The sequence below is a fragment of the Herpailurus yagouaroundi genome, unplaced genomic scaffold (assembly GCF_014898765.1).
Source record: "Herpailurus yagouaroundi ecotype Mexico unplaced genomic scaffold, PumYag 221, whole genome shotgun sequence".
NCBI classification, from domain to species: domain Eukaryota; kingdom Metazoa; phylum Chordata; class Mammalia; order Carnivora; family Felidae; genus Herpailurus; species Herpailurus yagouaroundi.
In genome coordinates this window covers 15,662,102-15,688,529 of record NW_024412452.1, presented here as the reverse complement: position 1 = coordinate 15,688,529, position 26,428 = coordinate 15,662,102, and the positions used below count along the sequence as shown (strand labels likewise).

The 26,428-nt window shown below is 40.8% G+C and overlaps 1 long non-coding RNA gene across 5 annotated transcripts in view; it reads right to left on the bottom strand.

The window, feature by feature from the left end:
* Positions 1–26,170, bottom strand: part of LOC121019088 (uncharacterized) — a 525,799-nt gene extending 499,629 nt beyond the window's left edge. For all 5 annotated transcript variants that reach the window (XR_005785440.1, XR_005785442.1, XR_005785443.1 and 2 more), the window contains exon 1: positions 26,069–26,170. This is a non-coding gene — a long non-coding RNA (uncharacterized LOC121019088). The remainder of the gene's footprint in view (positions 1–26,068) is intronic.
* Between the last annotated feature and the right edge of the window lie 258 nt (positions 26,171–26,428).

Sequence of the window (26,428 nt, the reverse complement as noted above, 5' to 3'; positions counted from 1 at the left end):
TGGATGTGAGTGGGCATGCGTTGGGTGGCTGACCTCTACAAAGGAAAAAAGAAAGGAGTCGCTTGGTTCCAATCTCTATATCCAAAACAAAAGAAAAAAAGAAAGAAAAGAACAGAAGCAAGTGACAATCTTAAGACAAATGAATTCAGTGCTTCCACATCAGGGATCTCCTTAGGACTGTTTTTCATTTTTTTTTTTTTTTTAATGATTGTTGGTCTGTTCATGAGAAATAACATTTTTACTTACTAAGATGCTAATTTCCCCTGTATCATTTTTGCCTCTTCATTTCTTCTGCTGTTAAGTTGACAGAATTTCTAAGAATTTTCATTTCATCAAAGTGAAAAAGCAGGGCATGCCATCCCCCCCTCCCAAATCTATTCTAATAAGGAGCCTGTCTGGAGTTCTCCTAACACAACAAATAGCTTTTATGAAAAATGGTTTGTAGCACAAAATCTTTTGCAACGCAATAAGATCAAGTTAACCCTCATGCCTCTAGGAAAAAGCCTTGGAAGTTTTATCTGATTGGCAAAATGGACCCAGATATGAGTTCAAGGATTGAGTACACTTTGATGAAATTTCATAGCAATGAAGTCTGATTATCTGAATGACTGCTTAAGCCCTTTAAAAAATAACTCAGAGAAGCACTGTATTTTTTTGTTGGGAAAACAGATGGTCCTGCAGGGAATAGTAGCTCTTCCCTATAATAATAGCTATTCCACACTGTTTGCTTTTTCTACAACACTTTGCTTACCACTATTGTTCTAAAAAAAATAACGATGATGATGATTTCTCTGTTGCTAAAGGTGAATAGTTCTGCAATAAAATTAGAAACCTTAGTATAGGCAGGGTGGAGGGTAGATATAGGAAAAATGAGTAACCTGCTACATATAACCAGATTAAAAGGGCCTGCTACACATCCAGGAACTAACTAGCCGACTTTGAACTCATTAAGGATCTGCTTATCCGATATGTTGCACAACAGAAACCAGACAGAAAACAGACTTCGAAGAAACAGACAAAAATGATTATAATTGCTCTCCGGTAAGAGCTCAGTGTCTGTGCTAAGCAACCTGGGTATAAAGGAATGAAGGAAGCAAAACCCCAGATTCTGAACTTTTCTCCTTTGCCTTCAGCAAAATCCCCCCATTATAAGATGGTGATAACATTATTTAGAGACAGCACTTGGCAACTGTATTATGAACTAAGTTAAAAAATCTAAAGCACTCTCATATCTTTAGCCATTTTATTGTTATAATTTGAGACATTAGATAAGTGATTTCTTTAAATTTTAAAATTTAGAACACTGGTAAAAAAAAATCTTAAAATGTGTTTCTTCTACAAGCAGCAAGAAAAAAAATAAAATGAGCTGATTTCTTTGGGATTTCTCTGGTACTAAAAATATATATGTTGAGGTTTATAACTAAAGAGAAGATCTTGTCTTGACAGATTTAAGATGCACATGAACTGATCAGCAGAAGCCATGGGTGTGGCTGAGCCTGTGTTTTTCATATGTGTACCTATGGGATTAAAGAGGAAGGTGGCTATGGTAATCACCTTTTAAATGAAAGCAGTATCACATTTTGCATTCGAGTTGAATTCTTCTACTATCAATACCACTGCCATTCTGGTCAGCCTCATAAACAAACAGACAAAATCTTGCTTTTTTATTTCCCTCCCTCTCTGGCTCATCCAGCCTCTCCTTTTCTCTCTGGCCTGCTTTCTCTCTCTGAATGCCATAGTTCACACTGAAACCCTCTGGTAATGACAGCCCTGAAGTGATAATGTACTTTCCTGCCTTCCTGTTAACAGTAGCACTTGATCCCACCATGGGTGCCAGCTCAATGGCAGAAGGATGCTTTCGTATATTCTAGAGGTAAAAGGGACCGGTTTGATTTACTGCCTTGACTAACTCAGCAGTTTCACAAAGTTCAGGCACAAAGATAGATGTTGTATTAAAGAAGAAGAAAAGGAAAGAGGAGAGGGAGGAAGAGGAAGAGAAAGGAAGGAAACCAGGAGGGAGGGCAAGAGCAGAATCAGTCTATTTTTTTTGTTATAATTCTGTCAGCAAAACCAAATATGTTTTTTTTTTCTTCTCCCTGAGATTCACAGGAACATTCCACACAGTAAACAAGGAGTTAAGGTGAATAATACCAAATAAAAACATGGGACTTGGAGGAAGAAGAAAAAAAAAAAAACATAAAGGATCTGTTCCTGTGGTAATGTGGGTTCTGTGGAACAGCGATGGTTATCGTGAGATAATGCATTTATCTTCTTATTCCCCCTCCTTCACCTCTGACAGGGGCCCGTGGCCTTGGCACACCTGGTCTGGTGACATCTGAGCACCAGTCAGTCAGCTCAGATGCTCAGCGTGCCAGAGTAGCCCACTGTCCTCACACCACCATTTTTTTTTAATTTTGTAAGTTTTATTTATTTTTGAGAGAGAGAGAGAGAGAGACAGAATGTGAGTGGGGGAGAAACAGAGAGAGAGACACACACAGAATCCGAAGCAGGCTCCAGGCTCCGAGCTGTCAGCACAGAGCCCGACGCGGGGCTCGAACCCACGAACCGCGAGATCATGACCTGAGAGGAAGTCAGATGCTTAACCAACCGAGCCACCCAGGCACCCTGTCACACCAGCATTTTTAATGGATAGTGTGTCATTCTGCTGAGGTAACCCAAACTGAAAACAATCAATAGTTTTAATCAAATATCTGTTATTTTAAGACTAGGCCAGAATGATTTCTTAGCTGTGAACTCAGAGGAGATTCAATTTGTCGTAGTTTAAATAAAATTGATATCCCTTGCTTTAGGACTCCCGTCACTCAATGTGCTCCTGGTGTTTCAAGCTTGGATAAATATATAATACATAAAACAGTTGCATCTGTTTGTTGGAAGAGACCTTGTTTGCTAATGCCAGTGCTGCTTTACTCTATGGTTTCATAAGTTCAAGTCCACATGGCAAAGGGGAGGAGGGAGCCTGTGGAAAGAGGCAGGAAAGAAGGGCCACTGCTTTGTGAGTGCTTACTATGTTGTAGGCACGGTTCCATGCTTTCTTCCAGATAAGAAGCCAGTTAAGTTAGATATTTGAAGCCAAATCTGTCTTGCTACAGAGCATACGTTTTTCTGCCATACCAATGACCAAAACACAGTGAGAAATACATTCTATGATATAACCCAATACACAAATCCGCTACTCAAACAGTTTCATGAAACTTACCTTTGTACATGCAGTTTACTCTGATTTTACTCATTCTATTCTATTATAGTTCAATTATTTAAGTTTCTGGTTGCAGTTCCACTAAATTACAACCAAATATTGTAGTCCAACCACAATGTGATAAATGGAGCACCGCACCATGCTGCACTTCAAAATTTTACATTTTATTATGTTGGACTTGGTATCAGGACGGTGACCAAAAGTGTACTTGTAGGTCATGCAGAGAAAGTTCTGTCTATAAGATTTAAATTTTCAAATTTTTAATCTAAGAACTGAGAGTTATTTATTCCCTAAAACTCCTACAAAATTGAATTCGTTGGTAGTCTTCATTTGCTTCTCAAAGGGTCTGTTACTTGGAATAAAAACAATCTAGGAGTGCCTGGGTGGCTCTGTGGGTTAAGCATCCAACTCCTGATTTTGGCTCAGGTCATGATCTCATAGTTTATGGATCAAGTTCCGTGTTGGGCTCTGTGCTGGGCATGGAACCTGCTTAAGATTCTCTCTCTCCTGCTGCCCCTCTCCCCTGCTTGCTCTCTCTTTCTGTCTCTATATCATCTGGTTGGTTTGATGAATGAACTGGTTTTTTAATAATAAATTATGGCATTAAAAAAAAAACATTTTGTAAGAAATTTCCAGAATATATAATAATAGGTTAGCATGCATTTGCCTGCAAGTAACACAGATTGTAAGCCATAAGGCAATTCTAGTGCTAGGGCTGACTGATTCAGCAGCTTACAGGTGTCACCCAGCACCCAGAGTCTTTCCATCTTTCCACCTTCTCATCCTTCCCCCAGCTTTGCCCTCAGAAAGTTACATAGTTCCAAATTTCATACCTAGACTCCACGGTGAGGAAGCAAAATGTCTCTTCCTCAGGAGTAAATTCAGGGCTCCTTAAATCCTAATCAGCATTTTTCTTTGGCTAAAACTGAGCTATATGTTGGTGCCTAAACCAGTCACTGGCAAGAGAAATGGGATCACTGTGACTGGGTTAGGAGAGCTCCTTGCCTTGGAAGTAGGTCACCTGCCTTGAGGCACATGGGTCTAGGGACAAGGAAGATGGGGTCCTGTGGGGAAATACATACTGAGTAAGAATGTCTGACACAAAGGTGGAAAATGTTTTGAAGATTCGATGAATAGACTATAAAGTAGAACTATTCCTCCTCATTTAATGCATTTAATTTTTCATGAGAATTAGCAAATCTAACAACAAAGAAACATACCTATAAAGAATCCACTCTGCATTTCCTGTTTACTCTGAAATTAACAGGACCCAGTATTTTCATTTACCAGAAAAAAGAACAGTAGGTAGACTAATAAAACAAACATCTGAAAAGTATCAGTTCTCATGAAAATAAACATATACCATTATATTTAATCCACTCATGGCAGCTTGGCATTTGCCAACGACTACAAGGTAAAATGTTACAGAAATGACTACTTCCTACTTTCTGGTTGGATTTATTCTAATTCATTGAACATAATTTCCTGAATGAAAATTTAGCTGCGGTTCTGAAGAACATCCATATGAGAAAATATATAGACTTATAAGTGTTCACTAAGTTTTAATAGGACCTGTAGTCTCCTATGAATGATTGGGTTTTTCTTGCTATCTATTGTGTCTGAGTAACCTGTTCCCTTGTCAAGCACATTCAGAGTGGCTTCTATTTGTCTCTTTTCATTTTTAATTTTGACATAACTTCAGACTCACAGAAAAGAGTTGCAAGAATGACTCAAATAATTTCCATCTAAAAAACTAATTAACTAATTAATTAAAAAATAATTCCCGTATAGACTTCATCCACATTACCCAAGTGCTAGTATTTTACCGTATTTGCTTTATCTGTTTTGTATGCATGTAAACACATGTGCAGGCATACACGCATATGTATATGCCTAACATATACATGTATGCGATGTGTATATGCAAACAGACATGTTTCTCAATCATTTGAGAATAAGTTACAGATGTGATCCTCCTTTAGACCTAAACACTATGTGGACTCCTAATGAAGAAGAACATACTCTTACCAAGCTACATACAAATATCAGAATCAGAAAATTAACATTAATACAGTAGTATTATCCAATCTATAGATTTCATTCAGAGTTTACCAAGTATCACGATAATGTTTTCATGGCCCCAAATATCATGGATTATGTATTGCATTCAGTTGTTATTTCTCCTTCTTTATTCTAAAACAGCTCCTTGGTCTTTTCCTTGGCAAACTGCTTTTAATATTGGTCTTCAGCAAAACATAATTAAGAAAACAAACATAATTCCAAAACCAGTGGATTTGTATGAATGGTTGTTTGGGATCTGTGTTGCCTCTGGGGCTTTCCTTTAGCACAGATGGTTCATGTGAGTATTATTTTCACTATTCTCTTAGAAATCTGTACCTACACACAGAATATGAAGGACATACTACAGAACCAGGTTATCCATTAGCTTGTTACTAATCATTTCATCTATTTCCCATGAATAGCTGCAAGAACATCCCAAAACACCTGAAACATTTCTAAGTTTTAAAAAAGAAAAAAATTGAAGACATTATAGAAAAAAAAAACCTTACAAAAACATTCATTTAAATAACTGCATGCCTAGATGCAATCCTTAGAAGTATTTCAACCTAAATAATTAGAAAAGAGGTGTTTATAATTGGTTAAAGGTTCAATATTTCTGAACTAATGTGCAGAATTTGGTTTATGAGTATAAGAATAAAGACATTCAGATCAATTCTCTTATCTTTTTTATTAACATTTGAATTAGCCTACAAAAAAATTCACATATTTAAAAGTCCACTAAAGCCTAAGAAGCTCATTTTCTTTCACAGTGCACACTGATGGTTTTAATTTTTCAATCTTTCAGATTGCATCTACATAGCAGCAAGCAGGTCCTTTAGGAATAACCGGTTCCAAAAAGGCCTGGACAAATGTGTCTTATACATATCTCTCTTTCTGAAGGCTCCAGTGAAATATTTCCTAAATTTTTTTTCAAACCGATATATTCTATCACACAACAGAGAAGTCACCTGCCAACATGATTATTTGTCATCATGTTATAGCCAAACTTCTAAACGACCTTCCATCTTCTCCCCAGTCTTATGAAACAGAAGGAAGAAATTGCAGTGAGAAAGAGAATATTCCCAAATGGGCTGCACTAGAGCATCTAAATCTATAGCTAGAGCTATAAAACACTGCTTCATTCAAAAACCACTTTCTCAAGTTGGTATTTTTTTTTAATTTTTTTTAATGTTTATTAATTTTTGAGAGAGAGAGTTTGAGCAGGGGAGGGCAGAGAGAGAGGGAGACACAGAATCAGAAACAGGCTCCAGGCTCTGAGCCATCAGCCCAGAGCCCGACGCGGGGCTCGAACTCACGGACCGCGAGATCGTGACCTGGCTGAAGTCAGACGCTTAACTGACTGCGCCACCCAGGCGCCCCAAGTTGGTATTTTTTTAACACCTATCTTAAAAACAGGGCAGTACCCCTGAAGTAGGATTAGTAGCAGCAACCCCTCACCCTGTTCTCAGTAGTGAAAAGAAATTATAAGCGCCCCCCCCCCTTTTTTTTCCACTACACAGTTGTAATACAACAGCAGGGAGGAAATCATTTGTTCACTTGAGTTCAGTTCAAGATTATACTCAAGTCTGATTGCAAAAACCCATTTATATGGAAGAAGAGACAAAAGGCTAACAACACTCTGGGTAGAGTGCCAGAGGCTCAATGTTTACAAGAAGAAATTGAGGGGAAGATTAGAGAATAATTTTCTCCTGGGGAATGATGATGGCTTATGGGTCTTTGTAGGGAAAGTCCTTTGCTAGGATTAAAAGCAGGATTATTGGTAGAGAGTTGAGAAATTGAAATGGAGAGCCTCTTAAAATGGCAATTTAGTCAGAATATCCAGGGAGTTCTTGAGATGTGAACGCTAAGGAAATGGGTAGTACTCAAGAAGAAAAAATAAATTCAAACACACTATTTCAAGTGACGACACCGTGAGTTACAAAGCAATGGAAGTGCCAGTACCTTCTGAGGAAAACCAAGAGAGCAATAGCATGGTGACTTGAGTCAGCTTTTTACTAAAGGCACAAGTTCAAGAAAATCCTTATGAGGAAGAAATCAATCCGATCTACAGACTAAGTTATGGCTACATCACAGCTAAAGAACAATAGTAATTAGAAACTAAATCACTATTATATTACTCTTTTTCTCTAATTTCAAAAAAATCAGTGTTAGCTTAAGTCATACTTTTAGCAGAACAGTTAAAAAATATCTGAGCTTGGTATCTTATAATAAAAGTCCATACTTCTAAATTTAAAGTATGTGAAATGAAAAGTTTCATCTGAAAGCAATACCTAATGCACAATTCTGAACTTGACACTATTCCTAAGATTACACTGGTTTCCCAATTACCTACAAAATCAAAAATCAAATTTCTTATCTTTAAATATCAGCTAGAGTTGTGGCAGGGAAGATCTGGGAGTTTAATGATACAACAGTTGTCTGCCCCATTATGCTTAAGGGATATGTTCCAAGACCTCCGATGGATGCCTAAAACCACGGATAATACCAAACCCATTATATACTATGTTTTTTCCTGTACATACCTATGATAAAGTTTAATTTATATATTAGGTACAATAAGAGATTAGCAACAATAATAATAAAATAGAACAATTACAACAACATCTATAATAAAAGTATGTGAATGTTGCCTTTCTCTCTCAAAATCTTATTGTACTGTACTCACCCTTTTTCTTCTTGTAATGATGTGAGACAATAAAATGCCTACCTGATGAGATGAAGTAAAGTGAATGACACAGGCATTATAACCTAGTGTTAGGCTACTATTGACCTTCTGACAATATGTCAGAAGGAGGATCATCATTTGCTTCCGGACTGTGGTTGACCACGGGTAATTGAAACCACAGAAAGCAAAACCATGGATAAGGGGACTATAATTCATTAAAGGGACTATTTATAGAGATGTGAGCAAGGTTAAGGGAACCAAAATAGGAGGTTTAGACACTCTGTAACTAGAAATAACCAGTTACAACTGCTACTCACAGATCTGAAGGGGCAAGGAGTGAGGGAAACAGGGTTATCATTGCCTTTGGAGAGTTGTAGCCATGGAAAGAAGGCCAACCAACAGAACCTCTAGTCAAAGATCTATCCATTGTTCTCAACCTTGGCTGTACACTGGAGCTGAAGAATTACTGACACCTGGGTCCCGCCCCCAGAGATTCTGATGTAAAATATCTGGGATGTAGCCAGGAAATCAGGTTTTCAAAAACCTCATATAATATTTCTAATGTATAGCTAAGGTAGAAAACCACTGTCAAAGAGGGATGCATACAGCCAGTGCTGGAATGTAGACACCCAAGGAAGGGAGAGAATAAGGAAAAATACTCTAACCCCTGCCACTTACAGAGTGGTCTCCAGAACATCAACAGAAATCACCCAGGAGTTTAAAAAGAAATGCAGTACCACGGACTACATCTCAGACCTAATGATTCAGAATTTTCATTTCAGGAAGATTCACAGGTAATTTGCATGCATATTAAAGTTTGAGAAACCCTACTTTGACGTATTCTTTTCTTACTGGTGCTTCTCATTAACCCATCCCCAGTGGAAGCTAGAGAGCCAGAGAGCCTAGACGATTCATTCATAGAGGTTAGTCTCCCCAGGCCACAGAATATGGCAGAAAAGCGCAGAGAGGATGAATCTGGGGAGACAGACACACTTGATCTGGCCACAGTGATATATTTATTCTTCTATTCTTACCACATATCTAGAAATAACTTCGTCTCCATTTTACCAGAGAATCCTGGAACACACACTTCACTTTTTGTATTCATCCCTTCAACAAGCAATTTTTGGCATCTACTACACATAAATACTATACTAGGTATTATGGAAGAAAAAAATCCATAATAAATGGTACTTATGTTGAAGGACTGGTGGGGTAGGATACACAAGCAACGAATAAACTATAGATTTCTTAGGGCAAGGTGGCAGACACTGCTAACAGTAATTTTTACCAAGCATTTAACAACAACAGAATGTTTGAAATAAATACTTCAACTTGTAAGAAAATAAAGGAAGTTGCCCAGTTCCATAAACAAACAGCATTCACCATGGGGAGCTGACACAATGCTTTGGGGCCATAGAAAGGAATGACAGATGGAAGGAGGTAAAAGATAATAGAAAAGAAAGAAAGAAAAAAAACCCCTCTATCCTCTGGCATAGTGTATGTGAGGAAAGAAAAAAAAAAAAAAACCCTCTCACGAGAAATCAAAAGCACAGGCCTTTACATTGTACACATTTTTTTGTCCAAAGATCAGAAAATTACATAACAATTGATCCCAGAGATTTGCTACCCCAACAACTGTAAAGCTCTCCCAATTATTACCTCCCAAACGACTGCAGAATTCACCTGCAGAAAAGCCACCTGACTAAAAGTCAACAGATGGAATATGCACCAGGAAAAGAATCTAGAGAAAATTTATACAATACAGCTATCTAAAAATATCTCAAAAATCAACAAAAAATGAATAAAGACAAAAAAGAAAGAATAAAAATCCCTAGGAACAAAACATCAAGAAAAATGAACAACAGATTTTAAAAACAACCAAATAATATTTCTAGAAATGAAAAATATAATAAAATAAAAAGCAATAGATGTGATAAAAACTGACAAAATGACAAAAGAATTAGTAAACTGAAGAACAGATCTAAAGAAATTGCTCAGACAATCCTGTATAGAGATGGAAAATATGAGAAGACTGCAAGCTCATGTGTGAACACACACAGGCACACGCGGACACAGCACTCTTCTAGAGTCATTTGGAGGAAGAAAGTGAGGCATTCCTGAAGAAATAATGGCTAAGAGTTTCCCAGAATTGATTAAAGACATGAATCCATAAATTCCACAACCATGAGTCCTGAGCAGGAGAAAATCTTTTAAAATTATGTGTAAACACATCATGATGACAATGCAGAATACTAAAACAAAGCAAACAGAAAAAAAAAAGAAAAGGAAAAGAAAAAAATCTGCAGACTAATCAGACTAATATTTTTAAAAACAGTATTAAAGGATAAAAGAGTTTGAAGTGATATTTCAATACATAGAGGAATACTCTATAGTTCTATACCTAGATACTTTATTACATAAGAATGAGAATGAAATAAAGATATGGCACACAAATATTGAAAAAATTAGCCACTCCCAGAATCACCCATTTTACTTACAGACAGTCACAATGAAGAATATACTTCAGAAGCAAGGATATTAAACGGAGAAGCACAGCACAGTTTGTAGGAGGTAATGATGGACAAAACACTTTGAAAAACACAGAAATAGCTAAACAACTAGTGACTACAAAAACAAATTTAAATACTGACTTAATTATGAAGGTTAAAAAAAAAAAACAAGTTGGAGAAGACTTCATACTGTTAAAATGTCAACTCTTCCCAAATTGATCTATAAATTCAATGAAATCCAAGTCAAAACACTACCAGGCTTCTTTGTAGAAACCAACAAGCTAATATTACAATATATGTAGGAAGACACAGGAGCTAGAATAGTCAAGACAATTTGGAAAAAGAAGAACAAAGGTGGAAGAATAATCAAATAAAATTTTATTTCATTACTTACTATAAACCTACATAAATTAAAACAGTTTAGTATTGGCAAAAGGATAGACACTTGATTTACAGAACAGAAGAATCCAGATATAGACCCATATAAATAGGGCCAATTTATTTTTGACAAAGACTATTCAATGGAGATAGGATAGTCTTTTCAACAATCAGAACAAACAGGCATCCACATGGAAAAAAAAAAAGGCCTTAATATATACCTCACAATACAAAAACCAACTCAAAATGGATCATAAATTTAAATGTGAAATATTAACTACAAAAGTTTTAAAGAAAACATGGAAGAAAATCTTTGTAACTTTTAATGAGACAATGAGTCCTTGACACCAAAACCATGATCTGAAAAGATAAAAAAATTATAAGCTGGACTTCATCAAAATTACAACTTCTTCTACAAAAGACACCATTAAGTGAATGGGAAAACAACTAGGAGAAAATATGTATAAGTCACATATTTGAGGGGCACCTGGGTGGTTCAGTCAGTTAAGCGACCGACTCTTGGTTTCGGCTCGGGTCATGATCTCATGGTTTCATGAGTTCAAGCCCCACATCCAGCTCTGTACCCGCAACGTGGAGCTGCTTGGGATTCTCTCTCCCTCTCTCTGCCCCTTTCCTGCTTGTGCTGTCTCTGTCATTCTCAAGTAAATAAATAAAACTTTAAAAACATCACATATTTTGTGGTAGGGTCCCCTCCCTAAGGAATGTGTTAGGAAAAAAAAAAAACAAACAAAAAAAAACCTCAGGATAAAGGAAGGCAACCTGGCTATATGCCTACGTGACATTCCTCACAACCCTGTAACATGAGACCACCTACCTAATCAGACGGCATGTTTGTGTATTACCATATATGGGAGACAAAGAAGTAGAAAATGTATTAAAAAAACTAAGCCACGTGGTGCTCGGGGCTCAGTTCTTTGGGTAGGAACCCAATTGAGCCAGTGCTGGCACGAATAAAGTTACTTGCCGGAAAGAAAAGCCCGGGCGTCACGACTCTCTGGGGAGAATCCTGCTACATTACCTGGGGGCTCGCCTCGGGATTCGAAGATGGTGCGTTTCCACCTCCTTTGCGGCAGCGGTAGGAACCTCAGAGCGCCAGGAGAAGCGACCTCACCTGGCGCCAGCGGACTGCTTGTCCGTAGGAGATAAGCCTATCCCGGCTCACCGGGGCCGGGACCCCGTGTGAGCGCAAGGGGACCTGTGAGGCCCAGGAATCAGCTTAGAGAGCGCCACGGTCAGACTGGTAAGAACCCGGGACTGTTTCGGGACACCTGCCCCTAAGAGTAAGAACGAGAGTTTGACCACCTCCCAGAGCTGCCCTAGTAGTTTCACAAAGGATGAGGAATAAAGCCGCAACCCTAAGGGTCTGAATACAGGGCGGTGGGTGGGAGTCGTGTATATGCGTGTGAATGAGACAGACAACGGAAAGGTTCTGACCTGACCAGAGTGCCGAGTCCTGATCCCCAGTTCGGGAGCAACCTCATACAGCTTAAGGCAGTGTCAGACTTCCTCAGGAGTCTCATCCGGGTCAGGGGTTGAAACTGAACCCGCCAGGGCTAAGAGGCGCCTGAAATATCTCCGAGAGGGGAGCGGCCGGAAGCGGACAAAGCGAGTGTGCGTCCTCTCCAAATTAGTCCCCCTCCTTCCTCGTTTTCCCCGCGTGTGCCTTAAAGTTGTCTGTTAGGGGGAGAAAATGGGTGGAAAGAAGAGTAAATCCACTCCCGTAGAGTATATGTTGAAGAATTTCAAAAAGGGATATATGGGGTGAAATTAACTCCTGGAAAGCTCCGGACATTCTGTGAAATTGATTGGCCATCATTTGGGGTGGGCTGGCCCTCCGAGGGCTCACTTGATAAGGAAGTAGTTGGCGGAATGTTCAGGGTCATTGTGGGGGACCCGGGCCACCCTGACCAATTTCCTTACATTTACTGTTGGCAAAACCTGGTCCTATCCCGGATGCCTTGGCTAAAAGTCTATATTAAAGAGAGCTGTAAAGTTATGATGGCTCACGTCACAGCTTCCTCCAAACATCGGCCAGAAATTTAAAAGCCCATACTGTCGGGAGAACCTGAAGAAACCCCACCACCATACGCGCAGTGTACCCCTCACTGTCATCTGTGCCCCCATCCCCCCAGCAGCCCTAGCTGCTGAAACCCCATCGAGAGCCTGCTCTTAGTCCCGAGGCCTCACCACCTCTAGCACCACTGGCCTCCCTGAATGTGACTGACTCACCGGACTGCTAGTCTCAAATCCACATAAGCCTCCTAGAAGGCAACTAGAGAATCAGGCCAGCAGAGGCAGCAGTTCTCTGCAGCAACACCCGGGAGCCCTACAGTTGCGACTGAGGGAAACCAGGGGACCCATCTATTATGATCAGAAAGGCCAGATCCAAGGAGGCCAGTGTGTTTTGTGTACCAACCCTCTACCACTACAGATCTCCTAAATTGGGAGCACCATACCCCCTCTTATACAGAGAAACCCCAGGCTGACCTAATGCAGTCCATAATTCAAACCTAAAAACCTACCTGGACAGACTGCCGCCACCTTCTTCTGACCCTCTTCGATATGGAGGAGCGACGCCAAATTACCCAGGCAGCCCTAAAATGGTTAGAGGAGAGTGCCCTGGCTGGGACACTAGAACCCCCAAACCTACGCTCAGGCTCACTTTCCTGGGGAGGACCCCAAATAGGACCCAAATGACTCAAGTATAGATGGAGGGTTTGCAAGGACCAAACAGTATCAAGAAGCCCTTCTAAATGGCATGAGGAACGGGGGTGGAGGGTGGAGGAGGGAAAGGCCATAAATATGATTAAAACATTAGAAGTGCTCCAGGGACCTGAGGAAAGCCCGAGCCAGTTTTATGAAAGATTGCATGAGGCATTTCCTCTCTACACCCCATTTGATCCAGAAGCGCCCACTAACCAGTGGATGGTTAATGCCACTTTCGTAGGTAAAGCCCAGAGGGACATTTGGCACAAGCTGCAAAAACTAGAGGGTTTCACCGGCATGAATGGCAGTCAGTTGCTAGAAGTAGCAACCCAGGTATTTATTAACCGTGAGGAGGCCGCATGGAGGGAAGAATGCCAAAAGGTGCAAAAAAGGCAGACTTATTAGCTGCTGCCTTGGTAGAGCAGTCTGAATGTTCCCAGAAAGGTGCTCCACAGGGAAAGGGTCGAGGCCAGAAGGGAACGACGACGGGGAGGAGGGTCTTGCCCCAGAGCAAAATTAGGAAGGAATCAGGGTGCTTACTGGAGGGCCACTGGAAAAGTGAGTGCCCCCAGCAACCAGACAATTCTCAGCAAGGCCCCAAGCAGAAAGAGGCCATGTGGTCCAGGGCTGTTACCAAACGGCCCCACAGCCTCATGGGGTCCCCAAAGGCGATTTTGTGGGGCTAGCCACCATGGAAGGCTATGAGGAGGACTAGAACAGACCAGACTCTATTTTGTTAGGCCCCCAGGAACCCATGGTCTGAATGAATGTGGGGGCCAACCCATTGACTTTATGGTGGATACTGGAGCAGAACAATTGGTAGTGACCTGACCTGTGGGCCCCTCTCACAGAGACAAGCCGCCATCATGGGGGCCACAGGCAGTCAGACGCGCATCCCTTCCTGCTGCCTCAGCGATACAACTTAGGTGGCCATGAAGTCATTCATGAGTTCCTGTACCTCCTGACTGCTCCGTGGCTTTAATGGGCCGTGACCTATTTGGAAAGCTGCAGGCCCAGGTAACTTTCAACTCTTGGGGACAAGCTGCTCTGACCCTATGGAAACCAGAAGCAAAGATTATGACTCTCACGATTCCTCAAGGAGAAGAGTGGTGTCTCTACAGTCTCAAGGAAGAACCACAACCTGTGCCTGAGCTTCCCTTTAAGATCCCAGGGGTGTGGGCCAAAGACATCCTACCAGGACTAGCCTGAAACATACCCCCTGTGGTTGTGGAACTGAAGCCCAGGGCAGAGTCCACCTGCCAGAGACAATACTTCATCCCTCGCAAGGCACAGATTGGGATCCAAAAGCACCTGGAGAGACTTTTAAGTAAGGGATCCTCTGGCTGTGCCAGTCACCTTGGAACACACCCCCTCTTGCCTGTCCAAAAACCGGGCACAGATGACAATGGGCTGGTTCAGGACCTGCGGGCAATAAACCAGGCCACCATCACCATACAGCCAGTGATCCCAAACCCCTATACACTTTTTGGGCTGATTCCTGCTGAAGCCACCTTCTTCACCTGTTTGGACCTTAAAGATGCCTTCTTCTGCATCCGCTTGGCCCCCCCCAGAGCCAAATGATCTTTGCCTTCCAAAGGGAGGATCCTGAAAATGGTGACAAGAGCCAGTTGACTTGGACCAGGTTGCCTCAGGGCTTCAAAAACTCCCCAGCCAGTTTCGGCACTGCATTAGCCCCTGACTTAAAAGCCTTCCCAGAGGATCAACATGTCTGCGTCCTGCTTCAGTACGTGGATGACTTACTGCAGCCAGAAGGTCCCAGGAGGGCTGCATGGAAGGGACTCAGCCGCTCCTCATCCTCCTATGGGAAACCCGTTATGAGGTCTCGAGGAAAAAGGCCCAAATCTGTCAAGAAAAGGCTAAATATCTTGGCTTCCATCTGTCCCAGGGGCAGCGCCAACTTGGCCCAGAGAGGAAGCAGGCCATTTGCTTGATCCCGGCCCCAACAACCCGACGCCAGGTTCGGGAGTTTCTCAGGGCTGCAGGTTTCTGTAGAATCTGGATACCTAATTTTTCAGTCCTGACAAAACCGCTCTCTGAGGCTACAAAGTGGGGGGAGAGAGGGAACCCCTGATGTGGGAATCAGTACAGCAAAAGGCCTTTGAGGAAATAAAGCAAGCCCTTACCAATGTGCCTGGTTTGGGTCTCCCAGACATGACCAAGCCTTTATTTCTGTATGTCCACAAGCACATTGGTATTATAGTGGGGGTCCTAACTCAGATGTTGGGGTCATGGCATCGCCTGGTGGCATATCTCTCCAAGCAGCTTGACTCCGTGGCCCAAGCTGGCCCCCCTGCCTACAGGCACTGGCAGCCATGGCCCTCTTGGTGTCTGAGGCTGACAAGTTAACTATGGGACAAGAATTGACAGTCTGAGTGCCACACTGAATATTGACATTAATGGAATGCAATGGCTAACCAATGCCAGGATGGTCAGATATCAGGGAATGCTATGTGAGAACCCACACATTCACCTAGAAATAGTGTGGACCCTAAACTCTGCAACCCTACTTCCTGTCGGGCCAGGCCAGCCAGACCATGACTGCATCGAAGTCATGGATGAAGTGTTCTCCAGCCAACAAGACTTGAGGGATCAGCCCCTCAAAGATCCTGATGCTGAACATTTCACTGATGGTAGCAGTTTTGTAAAGTAGGGAGAGCGCCTTGCTGGTTATTCTGTGGTGACCCTGAATTCTGTCATTGAAGCCAGGCCCCTGCCAAAGGGGACTTTGGCACAAAAGGCAGAGCTCATTGAGCTAACCCAAGCCCTCCAACTAGCAGCAAGGATACGTGTTAATATATACACAGGTTCTAAATATACCTTCACCACCCTCCATGTACATGGAGCCTTACAGAAAGAGAAGGGTCTAATAAACTCAGGAGGGAAGGACATAAAACATGGTAAGGAAATCCTTGAAGTCTTAGACACTGTGTGGGCCCCTAAAAGAGTGGCAGTCATGCATTACCAGGGACATCAAAGGGGAGATACCACAGCTGCATGGGGAAACCGTAAGACAGAGTAAAGGTAGCCCAGGTGGGTTCCTGGATTCACCACAGCAGAGTGAAGCCGGCATCCTAGAACTGGGAGCGTATTCCTGATCCATCCACGCCGTGTAAGCTGACCATATGGAAAAAGCAATCTGCAACTCCAGAGGCTCCAGGAGACTGCAGCCCTGCTTTAGTCACTCTGGAAGCTGACTAATCTACGGAGGACAGAAGCTTGAGGAATTGACGGTCCAGTGAAATAAATAGACTGTCTTTGCTTTCTGTATCTGTCTCCTTACTGTGATGCACTGTCACCCCTTGTCTTTTGCTGTTATTGCAATTTTTGCCCTACTTCTCACTATAGGATTGGTGGAGGTTACCCTGGCCAGCTGGAAATGTGGTGAGAGGTTTCTGTTAGCACTCACTTTCCTCTTGTGGATAGGATGTTTTATTGGTATTGGTTGCTTTTAATCTGGACCCCATTTGTAGACCTAGATTTCTCATCATGTGACCCAGGTCAGGGGGTATTTGCATAACCAGGTCAGGCCAGGGAGTCACTTGGACCTTACTATACCATACTCACTTCTCACACCAGGGAAAGATCCGGGGGACATGCATACGCAATAAGACCACCTTTTTATCTGCCAATGGGGGAGTCAATACACTTGCTTTGACCCACAATACCCCCCCAGTGAAGACTGGTTAGAAGTCCGGTCCTACCAAGAAGTGGGGCCTTGATCAGCCGGACACAAATTACCAACCCCAAATGACCGGTGTCAATGCTGTTTGATGTATGTGCCCTGAGGCATCTGTCATATGAAAAAAGGGGGCACTCATCATGGAGGGCCCAAAGACTCTTGATATATCATGCAGAGGCTTAGACTGGGAGTGAGAATATCGACTCAATGACAAATACATCTGTGAGGAAAACGGTTTATGTGCCTATACACCTGAGTTGTTATGCCCCGGCTGGAGCTGTTTCATGGGCTCCTTGGGAAAAAGAAGGTACAACAGCACTCCTGCCGAAGGCGGTTGCTAGATCAGATTGTCAATCAAAAGCCTGTAACACTGTTAATTTTACCATCATTAACCCAGGAGACTACAAATGGCAGTAGGGAACCCAAATCGGCATCTGAATCTCTGGGCGGGGCAGAGACCCAGGGACTGTGTTATATTTCAAGAGTCACTCCCACCCATCTAATCATGTCCCATCAAGTTTTCCAGTCCTTCTATGAAGAAATAAGAAGTAACCACCCTCCCATTTCAGTCACAGCAAGGAACTTGTTTCTAGCTCTGGTAGAACCAGACCCTATAGGGTCTGGTAGAACTAGACCCTATAACCCAGACCCTAAAGATCTCTTCATGCTATGTATGTGAGGGAACCAACATGGGGGAGCAATGGCCAGGGGAGGCCAGGGAATTAGATCCCCATGAGCCTTATAATGGAACAAAATACCCCAGTTCCACTACTGGGGTTTGGCTCCTTGAAACCTCAATTATTGGGAAGAACTGTCTTCCCCAATGGGGAGGAAAGTTCACCATCCCTGTTGGAAACTTAACGTGCCTGGGCCAAAGGTTTTATAATTCAGCCACCTAGGAAACCTAAAGGTGGGGGCCCCCGGGTCACCTGGAGCCGGATCCTCACCCTTTGTGTAACTTCTCCAATCACCAGGTACTTGGGACAACATCGACGCAGCCATCGAATGGTGGGCCCCAGGTGGGCTATACTGGATATGTGGAAAAAAAGCCTAAATAGTACTTCCTTCAGGCTGGTCAGGGCCATGTGTGCTGGGGACTATTTGTCCATCTTTCTTCCTGCTCCCACTTGCCAGGGGGGAACATCTGGGAGTTCAAATGTATGGATATAGGGGGTGTCAAAGGAAGTGGCATGCCTTACAAATTGGCAATTGGAAAGATGATGAGTGGCCTCCCGAGCATGTAATCCAATATTATGGCCCTGCCACCTGGGCAGAGGATGGGTCCTGGGGCTACCACACTCCTATTTACATGCTAAACTGCATAATCAGACCACAAGCAGTTGTAGAAATTATAACCAATGAAACTGCCAGAACTCTTAACTTACTAGTCAAGCAGCAAACCAAAATATGCAATGCCATCTATCAAAATCACTTGGCCTTAGATTACCTGCTTGTTTCTGAGGGAGGAGTTTGTGGAAAGTTTAACCTGAGCAACTGCTGCCTACAGACAGATGATGAGAGAAAAGTGATAGAGGAGATCACAGATCGAATGAGAAGGATTGCTCTTGTCCCGTCCAGACCTGGAATGGCTGGAACCCCGGGGAGTTATTTGGAAGATGGTTTTCAACTCTCTGGGGTTTCAAAACCCTCATGGGAATTATCCTGTTAATTTTGGGAGGGTGCTTAATATTACCCTGCCTAGCTCCCCTGGTTGTACGGTCTGTCTCCAGTCTCATTGAGCCCATGGTTTAAAGAAAGACAGCCACTCATGTAATGTTATGGAAATATAAACCTCTAAACCAAAATGATGCTCTTTGACCCAAAATAGAGGGGTCCGAGCATCAAAGGGTGGGAACATGGTAGGGTCCCCCCTAAGGAATGTGGAAGAAAAAAAAAAACCTCAAGATAAAGGAAGGCAACCTGGCTATATGCCTAGGTGACATTCCTCACAACCCTGTAACATGAAACCACCTAATCAGACTGCATGTTTGTGTATTGTCTCCCATATATGGGAGACAAAGAAGTAGCAAATGTATAAAAAACTACACCACATGGCTTTCAGGGCTCAGTTCTTCAGGTAACCCAACTGAGCCAGTGCCAGCATGAATAAAGTTGCTTCCTGGAAAGAAAAGCCTCCGTGTCACAACTCACTGTGTGAGAATCCTGCTACGATTTGACAAAGGCCTTGTGTCGGAATATATAAGGGACTCTCAAAACTCAAAATTAAGAAAACAACCCAATTAAAACAGTGCATAAAATATTTAAACAGACACTTCATCAAATAAGACATATGTATGGAAAACAAGCACATGAAAAATATGCTTAGCATAATTAATCATTTGGGAAATGCAAATAAAAACCACAATGAGAGACTACTACAGAAGTATCAGAATGGCTAAAATAAAGTATAAAAAGATTTTTAAATGACAATGCCAAGTGCTAGAAAGGATGTGGAGCAAGTAGAACTCTACCATATTGCTGGTGTGAATACAAAATAGTGTAGCCACTTGGAAATCAGTTTGGCAGTTTCTTATAAAGTTAAACATAGGTTTACCATACAACCCATCAATTCCACCGATAGATATTTACCCAAGTAAAATAAAAAACTGCATTCTAAAAAAAAACCTGCTTATGAATCTTTATGGCAAATTTACTCATAATTACTGGCAACTGGAAACAACTCAGATGTTCCTCAATCAAAGAATGAATAAACTAATTGTGGCATATCCATAAAATGAAATACTATTCAGTGATAAAAAGGAATGAACTACTGGTACATGCAAGAACATGAGATATATTTCAAATGTATATATGAAGTGAAAGAATTAGACTCAAAAAGCTACATATTGAAATACCCCATTTATATGACATTCTGGAAAATGCAAAATTATGATGATAAACTGTTCCATGGTTGCCAGGGTTTAAGTGTGTGGGGAGAGTTTGACTACACAGGAGTAGTACAAGGATGTGGGGCATGGGGGTGGGTTACAGAACTGTTCCCTTTCTCTCTCTCTCTTTTAATTTCTGCTTTATTGAGGTATAACTGACAAAACTGTAAGATAATTGAAGTCTACATCATGGTCATTTCACATACATATATATTGTGAAGACATTTCCCCTACCATGTTTTACACTAGATCTTCAGAAATTACTTATCTAGTTAAAGGTTCATACTCTTTTAGTAACCATTCCCTGTTTTCCCAATCCCCCAGTGTCCGGCAACCACTTTCTACTCTGTTTCTATGAGTTTGACTTTTTATTTAAAGTTCATAAGTAAGTGATGCCATGCAGTATTTATCTTTCCCTGCCTCATTTCACATAGCATAATGACCTCAAGATCCATTCAAGTCTGCTGCAAATGACAGGATTTCCTTTTTCCTGATGGCTGAATAATATTCCGCTATATATATGTACCACATCTTCTTTATCCATTCATCCATTGATAGACACATAGATTGTTTCCAAATTCTGGCAATTGTGAATAATGCTGTAATGAACATGGGAGTGCAGATTTCTCTTTGAGATCCTGTTTTCATTTCCGTTTTCATTTCCTTTGAATATATACTCAGAAGGATTGCAGATCATACAGTAGTTCTATTTTCAACTTTTTGTGGAATTGCCATATTGTTTTCCATAACAGCTGCACCAATTTCCATTCCCACCAAAATGCACAAGGGTCCCCTTTTCTCCACATCCTCACCAACACTTACCTCTTATCTTTTTGATGACTGACATTCTAATAGGTGTGAGGTAGTATCTTAATTGTGGTTTTGATGTGCATTTTCCTGATGATTCGTGATGCTGAGCACCTTTTCAGGGACTTGTTGGCCATTTGTGTCTCCTTTGGAAAAATGTCTATTCAGTTCCCTGGCACATTTTTTAATCAGATTGGTTTTGGGGTTTTTTGTTTGTTTTTATTTCTCTTTTTTTAAGTGGTGTTGTGTGAGTTTTTTATATACTTTTTATATTAACCCCTTATCAGATACATAATTTGCAAATATTTTCGCCCATTCTATAGGTTGCCTTTTTTATACAGGTTGCCTTTTATAGGTTGGTGGTTTCCTTTTTTATACAGAAGCTTTTTAGTTTGATGTAGTCCCACTTGTTTATTTTTGCTTTTGTTGCCTTTGTTTTTGGTATCATATCAAATATATATATATATGTGTGTGTGTATATATATATATATATATATATATATATATATATATATATATATATATCATTGCCAAGACTGATATCAAAAAGCCTACCACTTACATTTTCTTCTAGGAGTTTTATCTCAGGTTTTCCACTCAATTTTTTAATCCATTTTGAGTTGATTTTTGTGTATGGTGTAAGATAGGGGTACGGTTTCATTCTTTTGCTTTTGATTATATATTCTTGGCTTCTTTATCAGAAATTAGTTGAAATTAGTGTATTTCTGGGTTCTCTATTCAGTTCCATTAATCTATGTGTCTATTTTTAAAATTTTTTTAATGTTTATTTATTTTTGAGAGAGAGAGAGGGAAGAAAGAGAGAGAGAGAGAGAGGAAGGAAGGGGCAGAGAGAGAGGGAGACACAGAATCGGAAGCAGGCTCCAGGCTCTGAGCTGTCAGCACAGAACCCGATGCAGGGCTCGAACTCAAGAACTGTGAGATCATGACCTGAGCTGAAGTCGGACGCTTAACCGACTAAGCCACCCAGGCGCCCCGATAGTATCGTAACTGTTTTGATTACTATAGCTTTGCCATATAGTTTGATATCAGAAAGTATGATCCCTCCAGCTTTGTTCTTCTTCCTCAACTATTCTATATATTGCTTGTGGTAGTCATTACATGAATCTATTCATTTGTCAAAACTCATAGAACTGCACACCAAAAACAGTGAATTTTACCCTATATGACTTTAAAAATAAAGAAAGAAAAATGTTGTAAATAAAATAGTAGACCACAATACCATTGTCTTAGTTTCCTTTGGCTGCTGTAAAAAATTACCACAAACTTGGTGGCCTCAAACAACATAAATTCATGCTTTTGCACTCTTGGAGACCAGAGTCCAAAATAAGTCTTACAGAGCTAAGATCAAGGTTTAGACAGGACCACTCCCTTTGGAGACTCTAGGAAAGAATCTGTTCCTTGCCTCTTCCAACTACTGGTGGCTGCTAGTAGTCCTTGATTTGTGACTACATCACCCTAATCTATGCCTCCACAGTCAGAGTGCCTTCCACTCTTCTGTGTGAAATCTACCTTTCACACAAGTGTGAAAGGTAGTATCATACCTTTTAATGACACTTGTAACTGCACTTGGGGCCATGCACTAACCGAAATAACCTCCCCATCTGAAGATCCTAATCTCATCTGCAAAATCTTTGCAATGTAAGTTAACATTTACTAGTTCCGGGGATTAGGATGTGGACATTTGGGAGAGGGGAGCTATCATTTGGCTTCCCACAACCACATTAAATGAGAACAGTCAACACAGGCACTTTTAATGTACTTGTAGTATTCAATCTCTTTAGATAAGTAACAAAAACATAGGTGTTCAGCTTCTGAGTGGCAGAAAACAAGAAGAAATGGAGCCATTTCTGGCTAAGTGAGTAGTTTGGAGAAGTAGGAAAATATATGGCAATTTCAGGCTGTGGTGAATGACCCGAATATGGAGTATGTGGAGCATACAGTGAAAAAAAAACTTAAAAGAGAGTTTGTAGCCAAATAATAGAACACCTCGAATCCCTTTTATCACTTTGCAGGTCTTAGGGAGCCTAGTGCATATTTTTTGAGTCAGTGGGAATCAAACAGTGTATTTATTAGTGTATAAATACATACAAAGCATAATAGCATTTATTCTGTGTCAAGAAACTTAAGCACTTTAAATATTTTAAATATTTTATCCTTCTAGTAACCTGATGTGCTGGATACTATTATTATCACCAGTTTACAAATGAGGAAACTGAGGCACAGAGAGATCAAGTGGTTTTCCCACGGTCACATAGCTAATAAGTCACAGAACCAGGATTTGAAGCCAGGAAGACAGCCTCCAGAGTCCTTGTTTTAAGTATTTACTAAGGGAGAGAAAAGGGAAATAAAGAATTCAAGCAGAGAAGTCAAAAAGAGAAAAAAGTGAAAGAATGAAGAACAGAAAGTTGGAAGCAATACTCTGAAGTGCTGGTGGAATACAAATGGTGAGATAGAGGTCAATTTGTCAAAAGTGGCACAAATGCCCTATGCATTCCTTTCCAGTAGGGTAGACTATGTACATAGGGCACAGAGTAAGTCCCAGTGTCATAACTTGAATTAAATCCCCTAATGCCTTGGGTTCTCAGAGATCACCATCTTCCCTGGCAATGTATCTATCCTTCAAATCATTCCAAAGGCCAAAGGACAAATGTCAGGTTACACTCTTGAGTAGTCCAGTCCTATTTTCTACCATAAATGCGTGAACAAACACATTCACTCCACACAGACCCTATAACATTTCTGAGAATTGTAAGTGCTTTTTTTTAGAACTACAATAAAGTAATGTAATAAATGCATTGTTTGAAATTTATTACTGTTTTATATACGATTCCTGAGAATAGATCCGTGTCCCTTTTCTATAAAAGTGCACTGTTTTCTTTTGTGCAATTTCAAGTATATTGTTTTATATCACTGTAGTTTCAGATGTTTATTTTTTATTATTCAGAGTCAAAAAATGAGCTCAATTGGGAAACAGAATGTAATTCTGCATGCCTTCAAAAATGCAAACTTGCTGCATTAACTGGAACTTTCCCCAGGATGCTGTGTTTTGGTTCCAACTGGCTGCTAATTACTTACAGTGAAAGTGTCACACTACTCTCCTTTCAGCACTTTGTTGGCCAAGCGTCTCTGGCAATAATCTCTCAACACATAAGCACTGTTCCCTTTCATCACATTATTTAATCAATAAAGCAATGCCCTCGCACCAGCCAGGCCCAGAGCCATCTTGTCACAAGTGCTAAATAAATGAAACAAACATCAGTCCTGCTCTACCACCTCTCTATTAATATACATGAATGAAGATTCCTTTAGTACAAAATCCATACTATCAAATTTAAAACTGCACACGTATGCACATTTATGAGTCTACAAAAGAAATTTTTAATTATGATGGGGAGATTAGGCTAAGACCCACCCATATTTGGGTAAGGTTCTTTTGAATCAGAGTGGGAAGGGTGCCCTTTCTATTCTCACTCTGTCTTGCTTGTTCACCAGGACAGATGTTTCCTCATGTACTTCCTGCCTGTATAAAGCTGGCCAACCTTGGCAGGGTCCTCCTGCCAACAAGGAAGGAAGGGTTCCCTCTGCTGCTCAGTCTCCAAAGGAATGATAGGTGGACTTAGGATGCACCATTCTCCCATCTCTCTCCACCCGGAGCCCCATGCTACGGAAATGCTGAGATTCCAAGGGTAAAGTTTGGATCCCAATTCATTCTCTCCTATTTCTTAGTGGTTATAAACCCACAGAAGAGAAGAATGAGTCTTAGCCTTAGGGTCTCCAAAAACTTAAAGCCTGTGAAGCCTTCAAAGAAAGGGGTTAGTGTTTCCTCTTCATATCTCTACAGCCTAACAGATCCTGGCACATACTAGGTATATAATAGGTATTAAATGGATAGTTTGAATAGCGTCAAGAATCATCTTTTTATGGAAGCTAGCATTTATTATGTGCTTACCATGTGCCAGGTAATTTGTTTAACCCTCTCATTATACAGATAAACTGAGGAGCAAGAAGAATGGGTAAGTTATCCACAGTCATAGCAGGTGAGAGACAGAGCCAGTATTTCAATCCACCTAGTTTGACTCCAAAGCCTCTTCCCTCTTACTCTTCTGCTCTTCTCCTCCTAAGTTTTGCCTGACACGTCATGACTTCCTAATTTTCTCTTATATGGTTGCATAGCTTATTATATCATGAGAAACACTAGCCCAAGAAAAGTATCAAAATAATAATTCCCATTGGAAGCCATTATTAATGCATTCAGAAAATGTTAACCCCAATGACTGAGTATACATTTTGCATGAGAATCTTTTGCCAAAACAACTGAGAATGCAAAGCAAGTGCTAAGATAGAGCCTGACCTCATTTGGACCACAAGCCACTAAAGTTCTCAAAAGAATGAAACTATTCTTACTGTATAGAACATGACTTGACCTATTAAGTTTCCTTACAGCTGAATATGGCCTGAAAAAGAAGTGCTAACTAGTTAGGAAAATGTTAATATTGGAATGGCATTTATGTTGAAATAGAATGTGTTCATTTTCCTTTTTGAAAAATCTATTCTTTCCAATTCAAATCCTAGAAATCTCAAGGTCTGGTTTTTTTCCTGGGTTGGTTGGAGTGAATAAATTCTCATGGCCAGCTGACATTGTTATCAGTGCTTCTAGTATAAGTCAGCTATCCCCAAGTTCTCTGATATTCAGGAACCAGGAACCATGTTTTTACAAATAAAATCACCCCTGCCACCATTCCATTTTGCAAGAGAAGACTAGCCCTTCCACAACACTTCCATGGGGTCCCAAAGGGCTTCCTCTATGCAATTTCTATTTCTTCTGAAATCAAACTTGCCTTCCTTGCCCTGACCTCCAGGTGAAATCTTTTTCTTGCCTACTTTGTCACAAGCATGATCCTCATCTTTCATTACCAAAAACACCAATAAATTAAGGGCTGCTGTGTAAAATTGATTTTTAGTAAGGATTCTGGAAAAACTTAGACTACATCACAGATCAAAAACCAACTTCAAGTAGCATGTCTTATATCATAAATATATTCAACTATTCTGCCACAGGTAACCTCTTACCAACTCTCCTTTTCCTTCAGTCCTGACCTTTGGCCATGTTTTCTTCCTGTAAGACCCCTTAACTCATCTCTCTTCTTCTCTGAATAGTGCTCAAGCTCTAATACAACTCATTCTTACGTTACCAGGAGACAATTGTCAAATTCTTGTTATTTTATTATGTAACGTAAATAAAGAACTTTTCCCAAGATCTAGGTGAGTTGGGGGAATCACTCACTTTTCATAACCAAAGCTCCTAGAAAAGGGTTTTCCTTACAAAAGAAAAATCCTCTTTTTTGAAGGAAGCCATCACAAAAGGCATCCAGTCATCCTTTAACATTGTTTTTCCCAATATCTTATTGTCAGAGTTCTAGGAGAAAACGA